We start from the raw sequence: 11,503 nt of genomic DNA, 5'->3' as shown, positions 1-11,503 counted from the left end.
CTGAGGGGGATTGTTCTGAGTGTGTACAGGACGAGACGAGATGTTTGGGGATAACATTAAAATGTGTGTTATGACATACACATGAGTGTGTAGGTATATGACATACACATGAGTGTGTAGGTATATGACATACACATGAGTGTGTAGGTATATGACATACACATGAGTGTGTAGGTATATGACATACACATGAGTGTGTAGGTATATTACATACACATGAGTGTGTAGGTATATTACATACACATGAGTGTGTAGGTACATGAGTGTGTAGGTATATTACATGTACATGAGTGTGTAGGTATATTACATGTACATGAGGGTGTAGGTATATTACATGTACATGAGTGTGTAGGTATATTACATGTACATGAGTGTGTAGGTATATTACATGTACATGAGTGTGTAGGTATATTACATGTACATGAGGGTGTAGGTACATGAGTGTGTAGGTATATTACATGTACATGAGGGTGTAGGTACATGAGTGTGTAGGTATATTACATGTACATAGTGTGTAGGTATATTACATGTACATGAGGGTGTAGGTACATGAGTGTGTAGGTATATTACATGTACATGAGTGTGTAGGTATATTACATGTACATGAGGGTGTAGGTATATTACATGTACATGAGTGTGTAGGTACATGAGTGTGTAGGTATATTACATGTACATGAGTGTGTAGGTATATTACATGTACATGAGTGTGTAGGTATATTACATGTACATGAGTGTGTAGGTATATTACATGTACATGAGGGTGTAGGTACATGAGTGTGTAGGTATATTACATGTACATGAGTGTGTAGGTATATTACATGTACATGAGTGTGTAGGTATATTACATGTACATGAGTGTGTAGGTATATGACATACACATGAGTGTGTAGGTATATTACATACACATGAGTGTGTAGGTATATTACATGTACATGAGGGTGTAGGTATATGACATACACATGAGTGTGTAGGTATATTACATGTACATGAGGGTGTAGGTATATGACATACACATGAGTGTGTAGGTATATTACATGTACATGAGTGTGTAGGTATATTACATGTACATGAGGGTGTAGGTACATGAGTGTGTAGGTATATTACATGTACATGAGTGTGTATGTATATTACATGTACATGAGTGTGTAGGTATATTACATGTACATGAGGGTGTAGGTACATGAGTGTGTAGGTATATTACATGTACATGAGTGTGTAGGTATATTACATGTACATGAGTGTGTAGGTATATTACATACACATGAGTGTGTAGGTATATTACATGTACATGAGGGTGTAGGTACATGAGTGTGTAGGTATATTACATGTACATGAGTGTGTAGGTATATTACATACACATGAGTGTGTAGGTATATTACATGTACATGAGGGTGTAGGTATATGACATACACATGAGTGTGTAGGTATATTACATGTACATGAGTGTGTAGGTATATGACATACACATGAGTGTGTAGGTATATGACATACACATGAGTGTGTAGGTATATTACATGTACATGAGTGTGTAGGTATATTACATGTACATGAGGGTGTAGGTACATGAGTGTGTAGGTATATTACATGTACATGAGTGTGTATGTATATTACATGTACATGAGTGTGTAGGTATATTACATGTACATGAGGGTGTAGGTACATGAGTGTGTAGGTATATTACATGTACATGAGTGTGTAGGTATATTACATGTACATGAGTGTGTAGGTATATTACATACACATGAGTGTGTAGGTATATTACATGTACATGAGGGTGTAGGTACATGAGTGTGTAGGTATATTACATGTACATGAGTGTGTAGGTATATTACATGTACATGAGTGTGTAGGTATATGACATACACATGAGTGTGTAGGTATATTACATGTACATGAGTGTGTAGGTATATTACATGTACATGAGTGTGTAGGTATATTACATGTACATGAGTGTGTAGGTATATTACATGTACATGAGTGTGTAGGTATATTACATGTACATGAGTGTGTAGGTATATTACATGTACATGAGGGTGTAGGTACATGAGTGTGTAGGTATATTACATGTACATAGTGTGTAGGTATATTACATGTACATGAGGGTGTAGGTACATGAGTGTGTAGGTATATTACATGTACATGAGTGTGTAGGTATATTACATGTACATGAGGGTGTAGGTATATTACATGTACATGAGTGTAGGTACATGAGTGTGTAGGTATATTACATGTACATGAGTGTGTAGGTATATTACATGTACATGAGTGTGTAGGTATATTACATGTACATGAGTGTGTAGGTATATTACATGTACATGAGGGTGTAGGTACATGAGTGTGTAGGTATATTACATGTACATGAGTGTGTAGGTATATGACATACACATGAGTGTGTAGGTATATTACATGTACATGAGTGTGTAGGTATATTACATGTACATGAGTGTGTAGGTATATTACATGTACATGAGTGTGTAGGTATATGACATACACATGAGTGTGTAGGTATATTACATACACATGAGTGTGTAGGTATATTACATGTACATGAGGGTGTAGGTATATTACATACACATGAGTGTGTAGGTATAATACATGTACATGAGTGTGTAGGTATATGACATACACATGAGTGTGTAGGTATATGACATACACATGAGTGTGTAGGTATATTACATGTACATGAGTGTGTAGGTATATTACATGTACATGAGGGTGTAGGTACATGAGTGTGTAGGTATATTACATGTACATGAGTGTGTAGGTATATTACATGTACATGAGTGTGTAGGTATATTACATGTACATGAGTGTGTAGGTATATTACATGTACATGAGTGTGTAGGTACATGAGTGTGTAGGTATATTACATGTACATGAGTGTGTAGGTATATTACATGACATGAGGTGTAGGTATATTACATGTACATGAGTGTGTAGGTATATTACATGTACATGAGGGTGTAGGTATATTACATGTACATGAGGGTGTAGGTACATGAGTGTGTAGGTATATTACATTACATGAGTGTGTAGGTATATTACATGTACATGAGTGTGTAGGTATATTACATACACATGAGTGTGTAGGTATATTACATGTACATGAGGGTGTAGGTACATGAGTGTGTAGGTATATTACATGTACATGAGTGTGTAGGTATATTACATGTACATGAGTGTGTAGGTATATTACATGTACATGAGGGTGTAGGTATATGACATACACATGAGTGTGTAGGTATATTACATGTACATGAGTGTGTAGGTATATGACATACACATGAGTGTGTAGGTATATTACATGTACATGAGTGTGTAGGTATATTACATGTACATGAGGGTGTAGGTACATGAGTGTGTAGGTATATTACATGTACATGAGTGTGTATGTATATTACATGTACATGAGTGTGTAGGTATATTACATGTACATGAGGGTGTAGGTACATGAGTGTGTAGGTATATTACATGTACATGAGTGTGTAGGTATATTACATGTACATGAGTGTGTAGGTATATTACATACACATGAGTGTGTAGGTATATTACATGTACATGAGGGTGTAGGTACATGAGTGTGTAGGTATATTACATGTACATGAGTGTGTAGGTATATTACATGTACATGAGTGTGTAGGTATATGACATACACATGAGTGTGTAGGTATATTACATGTACATGAGTGTGTAGGTATATTACATGTACATGAGGGTGTAGGTACATGAGTGTGTAGGTATATTACATGTACATGAGTGTGTAGGTATATTACATGTACATGAGGGTGTAGGTACATGAGTGTGTAGGTATATTACATGTACATGAGTGTGTAGGTATATTACATGTACATGAGTGTGTAGGTATATGACATACACATGAGTGTGTAGGTATATTACATGTACATGAGTGTGTAGGTATATTACATGTACATGAGTGTGTAGGTATATTACATACACATGAGTGTGTAGGTATATGACATAGACATGAGTGTGTAGGTATATTACATGTACATGAGTGTGTAGGTATATGACATACACATGAGTGTGTAGGTATATTACATGTACATGAGTGTGTAGGTATATTACATGTACATGAGTGTGTAGGTATATTACATGTACATGAGTGTGTAGGTATATTACATGTACATGAGTGTGTAGGTATATTACATACACATGAGTGTGTAGGTATATTACATGTACATGAGTGTGTAGGTATATTAACATGTACATGAGTGTGTAGGTATATTACATACACATGAGTGTGTAGGTATATTACATGTACATGAGTGTGTAGGTATATTACATACACATGAGTGTGTAGGTATATGACATACACATGAGTGTGTAGGTATATTACATGTACATGAGTGTGTAGGTATATTACATGTACATGAGGGTGTAGGTACATGAGTGTGTAGGTATATTACATGTACATGAGTGTGTATGTATATTACATGTACATGAGTGTGTAGGTATATTACATGTACATGAGGGTGTAGGTACATGAGTGTGTAGGTATATTACATGTACATGAGTGTGTAGGTATATTACATGTACATGAGTGTGTAGGTATATTACATACACATGAGTGTGTAGGTATATTACATGTACATGAGGGTGTAGGTACATGAGTGTGTAGGTATATTACATGTACATGAGTGTGTAGGTATATTACATGTACATGAGTGTGTAGGTATATGACATACACATGAGTGTGTAGGTATATTACATGTACATGAGTGTGTAGGTATATTACATGTACATGAGTGTGTAGGTATATTACATGTACATGAGGGTGTAGGTACATGAGTGTGTAGGTATATTACATGTACATGAGTGTGTAGGTATATTACATGTACATGAGGGTGTAGGTACATGAGTGTGTAGGTATATTACATGTACATGAGTGTGTAGGTATATTACATGTACATGAGGGTGTAGGTATATTACATGTACATGAGGTGTGTAGGTCATGAGTGTGTAGGTATATTACATGTACATGAGTTGTGTAATTACATGTACATGAGTGTGTAGGTATATTACATGGACATGAGGGTGTAGGTACATGAGTGTGTAGGTATATTACATGTACATGAGTGTGTAGGTATATGACATACACATGAGTGTGTAGGTATATTACATGTACATGAGGGTGTAGGTACATGAGTGTGTAGGTATATTACATGTACATGAGTGTGTAGGTATATTACATGTACATGAGTGTGTAGGTATATGATATACACATGAGTGTGTAGGTATATTACATGTACATGAGTGTGTAGGTATATTACATGTACATGAGTGTGTAGGTATATTACATGTACATGAGGGTGTAGGTACATGAGTGTGTAGGTATATTACATGTACATAGTGTGTAGGTATATTACATGTACATGAGGGTGTAGGTACATGAGTGTGTAGGTATATTACATGTACATGAGTGTGTAGGTATATTACATGTACATGAGGGTGTAGGTATATTACATGTACATGAGTGTGTAGGTACATGAGTGTGTAGGTATATTACATGTACATGAGTGTGTAGGTATATTACATGTACATGAGTGTGTAGGTATATTACATGGACATGAGGGTGTAGGTACATGAGTGTGTAGGTATATTACATGTACATGAGTGTGTAGGTATATGACATACACATGAGTGTGTAGGTATATTACATGTACATGAGTGTGTAGGTATATTACATGTACATGAGTGTGTAGGTATATTACATGTACATGAGTGTGTCGGTATATTACATGTACATGAGTGTGTATGTATATTACATGTACATGAGTGTGTCGGTATATTACATGTACATGAGTGTGTAGGTATATTACATGTACATGAGTGTGTAGGTATATTACATGGACATGAGGGTGTAGGTACATGAGTGTGTAGGTATATTACATGTACATGAGTGTGTAGGTATATGACATACACATGAGTGTGTAGGTATATTACATGTACATGAGGGTGTAGGTACATGAGTGTGTAGGTATATTACATGTACATGAGTGTGTACGTATATTACATGTACATGAGTGTGTAGGTATATGATATACACATGAGTGTGTAGGTATATTACATGTACATGAGTGTGTAGGTATATTACATGTACATGAGTGTGTAGGTATATTACATGTACATGAGGGTGTAGGTACATGAGTGTGTAGGTATATTACATGTACATAGTGTGTAGGTATATTACATGTACATGAGGGTGTAGGTACATGAGTGTGTAGGTATATTACATGTACATGAGTGTGTAGGTATATTACATGTACATGAGGGTGTAGGTATATTACATGTACATGAGTGTGTAGGTACATGAGTGTGTAGGTATATTACATGTACATGAGTGTGTAGGTATATTACATGTACATGAGTGTGTAGGTATATTACATGGACATGAGGGTGTAGGTACATGAGTGTGTAGGTATATTACATGTACATGAGTGTGTAGGTATATTACATGTACATGAGTGTGTAGGTATATTACATGTACATGAGTGTGTAGGTATATTACATGTACATGAGGGTGTAGGTACATGAGTGTGTAGGTATATTACATGTACATGAGTGTGTAGGTATATTACATGTACATGAGGGTGTAGGTACATGAGTGTGTAGGTATATTACATGTACATGAGTGTGTAGGTATATTACATGTACATGAGTGTGTAGGTACATGAGTGTGTAGGTATATTACATGTACATGAGTGTGTAGGTATATTACATGTACATGAGTGTGTAGGTATATTACATGTACATGAGTGTGTAGGTACATGAGGGTGTAGGTATATTACATGTACATGAGTGTGTAGGTACATGAGTGTGTAGGTATATTACATGTACATGAGTGTGTAGGTATATTACATGTACATGAGTGTGTAGGTATATTACATGTACATGAGTGTGTAGGTACATGAGTGTGTAGGTATATTACATGTACATGAGTGTGTAGGTATATTACATGTACATGAGTGTGTAGGTATATTACATGTACATGAGTGTGTAGGTATATTACATGTACATGAGGGTGTAGGTATATTACATGTACATGAGTGTGTAGGTATATTACATGTACATGAGTGTGTAGGTATATTACATGTACATGAGTGTGTAGGTATATGACATACACATGAGTGTGTAGGTATATTACATGTACATGAGTGTGTAGGTATATTACATGTACATGAGGGTGTAGGTACATGAGTGTGTAGGTATATTACATGTACATGAGTGTGTATGTATATTACATGTACATGAGTGTGTAGGTATATTACATGTACATGAGGGTGTAAGTATATTACATGTACATGAGTGTGTAGGTATATTACATGTACATGAGTGTGTAGGTACATGAGTGTGTAGGTATATTACATGTACATGAGTGTGTAGGTACATGAGTGTGTAGGTATATTACATGTACATGAGTGTGTAGGTATATTACATGTACATGAGTGTGTAGGTATATTACATGTACATGAGTGTGTAGGTATATTACATGTACATGAGTGTGTAGGTACATGAGTGTGTAGGTATATTACATGTACATGAGTGTGTAGGTATATTACATGTACATGAGGGTGTAGGTACATGAGTGTGTAGGTATATTACATGTACATGAGTGTGTAGTTACATGAGGGTGTAGGTATATTACATGTACATGAGTGTGTAGGTACATGAGTGTGTAGGTATATTACATGTACATGAGTGTGTAGGTACATGAGTGTGTAGGTATATTACATGTACATGAGTGTGTAGGTACATGAGGGTGTAGGTATATTACATGTACATGAGGGTATAGGTACATGAGTGTGTAGGTATATTACATGTACATGAGTGTGTAGGTATATTACATGTACATGAGGGTGTAGGTATATTACATGTACATGAGTGTGTAGGTACATGAGTGTGTAGGTATATTACATGTACATGAGTGTGTAGGTATATTACATGTACATGAGTGTGTAGGTATATTACATGTACATGAGGGTGTAGGTACATGAGTGTGTAGGTATATTACATGTACATGAGTGTGTATGTATATTACATGTACATGAGGGTGTAGGTATATTACATGTACATGAGTGTGTAGGTACATGAGTGTGTAGGTATATTACATGTACATGAGTGTGTAGGTATATTACATGTACATGAGGGTGTAGGTATATTACATGTACATGAGTGTGTAGGTATATGACATACACATGAGTGTGTAGGTATATTACATGTACATGAGTGTGTAGGTATATTACATGTACATGAGGGTGTAGGTACATGAGTGTGTAGGTATATTACATGTACATGAGTGTGTATGTATATTACATGTACATGAGTGTGTAGGTATATTACATGTACATGAGGGTGTAGGTACATGAGTGTGTAGGTATATTACATGTACATGAGTGTGTAGGTATATTACATGTACATGAGTGTGTAGGTATATTACATACACATGAGTGTGTAGGTATATTACATGTACATGAGGGTGTAGGTACATGAGTGTGTAGGTATATTACATGTACATGAGTGTGTAGGTATATTACATGTACATGAGTGTGTAGGTATATGACATACACATGAGTGTGTAGGTATATTACATGTACATGAGTGTGTAGGTATATTACATGTACATGAGGGTGTAGGTACATGAGTGTGTAGGTATATTACATGTACATGAGTGTGTAGGTATATTACATGTACATGAGTGTGTAGGTATATTACATGTACATGAGGGTGTAGGTACATGAGTGTGTAGGTATATTACATGTACATGAGGGTGTAGGTACATGAGTGTGTAGGTATATTACATGTACATGAGTGTGTAGGTATATGACATACACATGAGTGTGTAGGTATATTACATGTACATGAGTGTGTAGGTATATTACATGTACATGAGTGTGTAAGTATATTACATACACATGAGTGTGTAGGTATATTACATGTACATGAGTGTGTAGGTATATTACATGTACATGAGTGTGTAGGTATATTACATGTACATGAGTGTGTATGTATATTACATGTACATGAGTGTGTAGGTATATTACATGTACATGATTGTGTAGGTATATTACATGTACATGAGGGTGTAGGTACATGAGTGTGTAGGTATATTACATGTACATGAGTGTGTATGTATATTACATGTACATGAGTGTGTAGGTATATTACATGTACATGAGGGTGTAGGTACATGAGTGTGTAGGTATATTACATGTACATGAGTGTGTAGGTATATTACATGTACATGAGTGTGTAGGTATATTACATACACATGAGTGTGTAGGTATATTACATGTACATGAGTGTGTAGGTATATTACATACACATGAGTGTGTAGGTATATTACATGTACATGAGTGTGTAGGTATATTACATGTACATGAGTGTGTATGTATATTACATGTACATGAGTGTGTAGGTATATTACATGTACATGAGTGTGTAGGTATATTACATGTACATGAGGGTGTAGGTACATGAGTGTGTAGGTATATTACCTGTACATGAGTGTGTAGGTATATTACATGTACATGAGTGTGTAGGTACATGAGTGTGTAAGTATATTACATACACATGAGTGTGTAGGTATATTACATGTACATGAGTGTGTAGGTATATTAAATGTACATGAGGGTGTAGGTATATTACATGTACATGAGGGTGTAGGTATATTACATACACATGAGTGTGTAGGTATATTACATGTACATGAGTGTGTAGGTATATTACATGTACATGAGTGTGTAGGTATATTACATACACATGAGTGTGTAGGTATATTACATGTACATGAGTGTGTAGGTATATTACATGTACATGAGTGTGTATGTATATTACATGTACATGAGTGTGTAGGTATATTACATGTACATGAGTGTGTAGGTATATTACATGTACATGAGGGTGTAGGTACATGAGTGTGTAGGTATATTACATGTACATGAGTGTGTAGGTATATTACATGTACATGAGTGTGTAGGTACATGAGTGTGTAAGTATATTACATACACATGAGTGTGTAGGTATATTACATGTACATGAGGGTGTAGGTATATTACATGTACATGAGGGTGTAGGTATATTACATACACATGAGTGTGTAGGTATATTACATGTACATGAGGGTGTAGGTATATTACATGTACATGAGGGTGTAGGTATATTACATGTACATGAGTGTGTAGGTATATTACATGTACATGAGTGTGTAGGTATATTACATGTACATGAGGGTGTAGGTATATTACATGTACATGAGTGTGTAGGTATATTACATACACATGAGTGTGTAGGTATATTACATGTACATGAGTGTGTATGTATATTACATGTACATGAGTGTGTAGGTATATTACATGTACATGAGGGTGTAGGTATATTACATGTACATGAGGGTGTAGGTACATGAGTGTGTAGGTATATTACATACACATGAGTGTGTAGGTATATTACATGTACATGAGTGTGTAGGTATATTACATGTACATGAGTGTGTAGGTACATGAGTGTGTAAGTATATTACATACACATGAGTGTGTAGGTATATTACATACCATGAGTGTGTAGGTATATTACATGTACATGAGTGTGTAGGTATATTACATGTACATGAGTGTGTATGTATATTACATGTACATGAGTGTGTAGGTATATTACATGTACATGAGTGTGTAGGTATATTACATGTACATGAGGTGTAGGTACATGAGTGTGTAGGTATATTACATGTACATGAGTGTGTAGGTATATTACATGTACATGAGTGTGTAGGTACATGAGTGTGTAAGTATATTACATACACATGAGTGTGTAGGTATATTACATGTACATGAGGGTGTAGGTATATTACATGTACATGAGGGTGTAGGTATATTACATACACATGAGTGTGTAGGTATATTACATGTACATGAGGGTGTAGGTATATTACATGTACATGAGGGTGTAGGTATATTACATGTACATGAGTGTGTAGGTATATTACATGTACATGAGTGTGTAGGTATATTACATGTACATGAGGGTGTAGGTATATTACATGTACATGAGTGTGTAGGTATATTACATACACATGAGTGTGTAGGTATATTACATGTACATGAGTGTGTAGGTATATTACATGTACATGAGTGTGTATGTATATTACATGTACATGAGTGTGTAGGTATATTACATGTACATGAGGGTGTAGGTATATTACATGTACATGAGGGTGTAGGTACATGAGTGTGTAGGTATATTACATACACATGAGTGTGTAGGTATATTACATGTACATGAGTGTGTAGGTATATTACATGTACATGAGTGTGTAGGTACATGAGTGTGTAAGTATATTACATACACATGAGTGTGTAGGTATATTACATGTACATGAGTGTGTAGGTACATGAGTGTGTAAGTATATTACATACACATGAGTGTGTAGGTATATTACATGTACATGAGTGTGTAGGTATATTACATACACATGAGTGTGTAGGTA

General features: G+C 35.4%; 1 protein-coding gene across 3 annotated transcripts in view; it reads right to left on the bottom strand.

Moving 5' to 3' along the window:
* LOC110006215 (cytokine-dependent hematopoietic cell linker) overlaps positions 1–11,503 on the bottom strand; it is a 30,139-nt gene that overhangs the window by 2,364 nt on the left and 16,272 nt on the right. The gene's annotated exons all lie outside the window — the stretch shown is intronic.

This window comes from Labrus bergylta, chromosome 9, assembly GCF_963930695.1.
Source record: "Labrus bergylta chromosome 9, fLabBer1.1, whole genome shotgun sequence".
Lineage (NCBI taxonomy): Eukaryota > Metazoa > Chordata > Actinopteri > Labriformes > Labridae > Labrus > Labrus bergylta.
The sequence above is the reverse complement of the archived record's forward strand: the minus strand, read 5'-3'. Positions and strand labels throughout refer to the sequence as shown.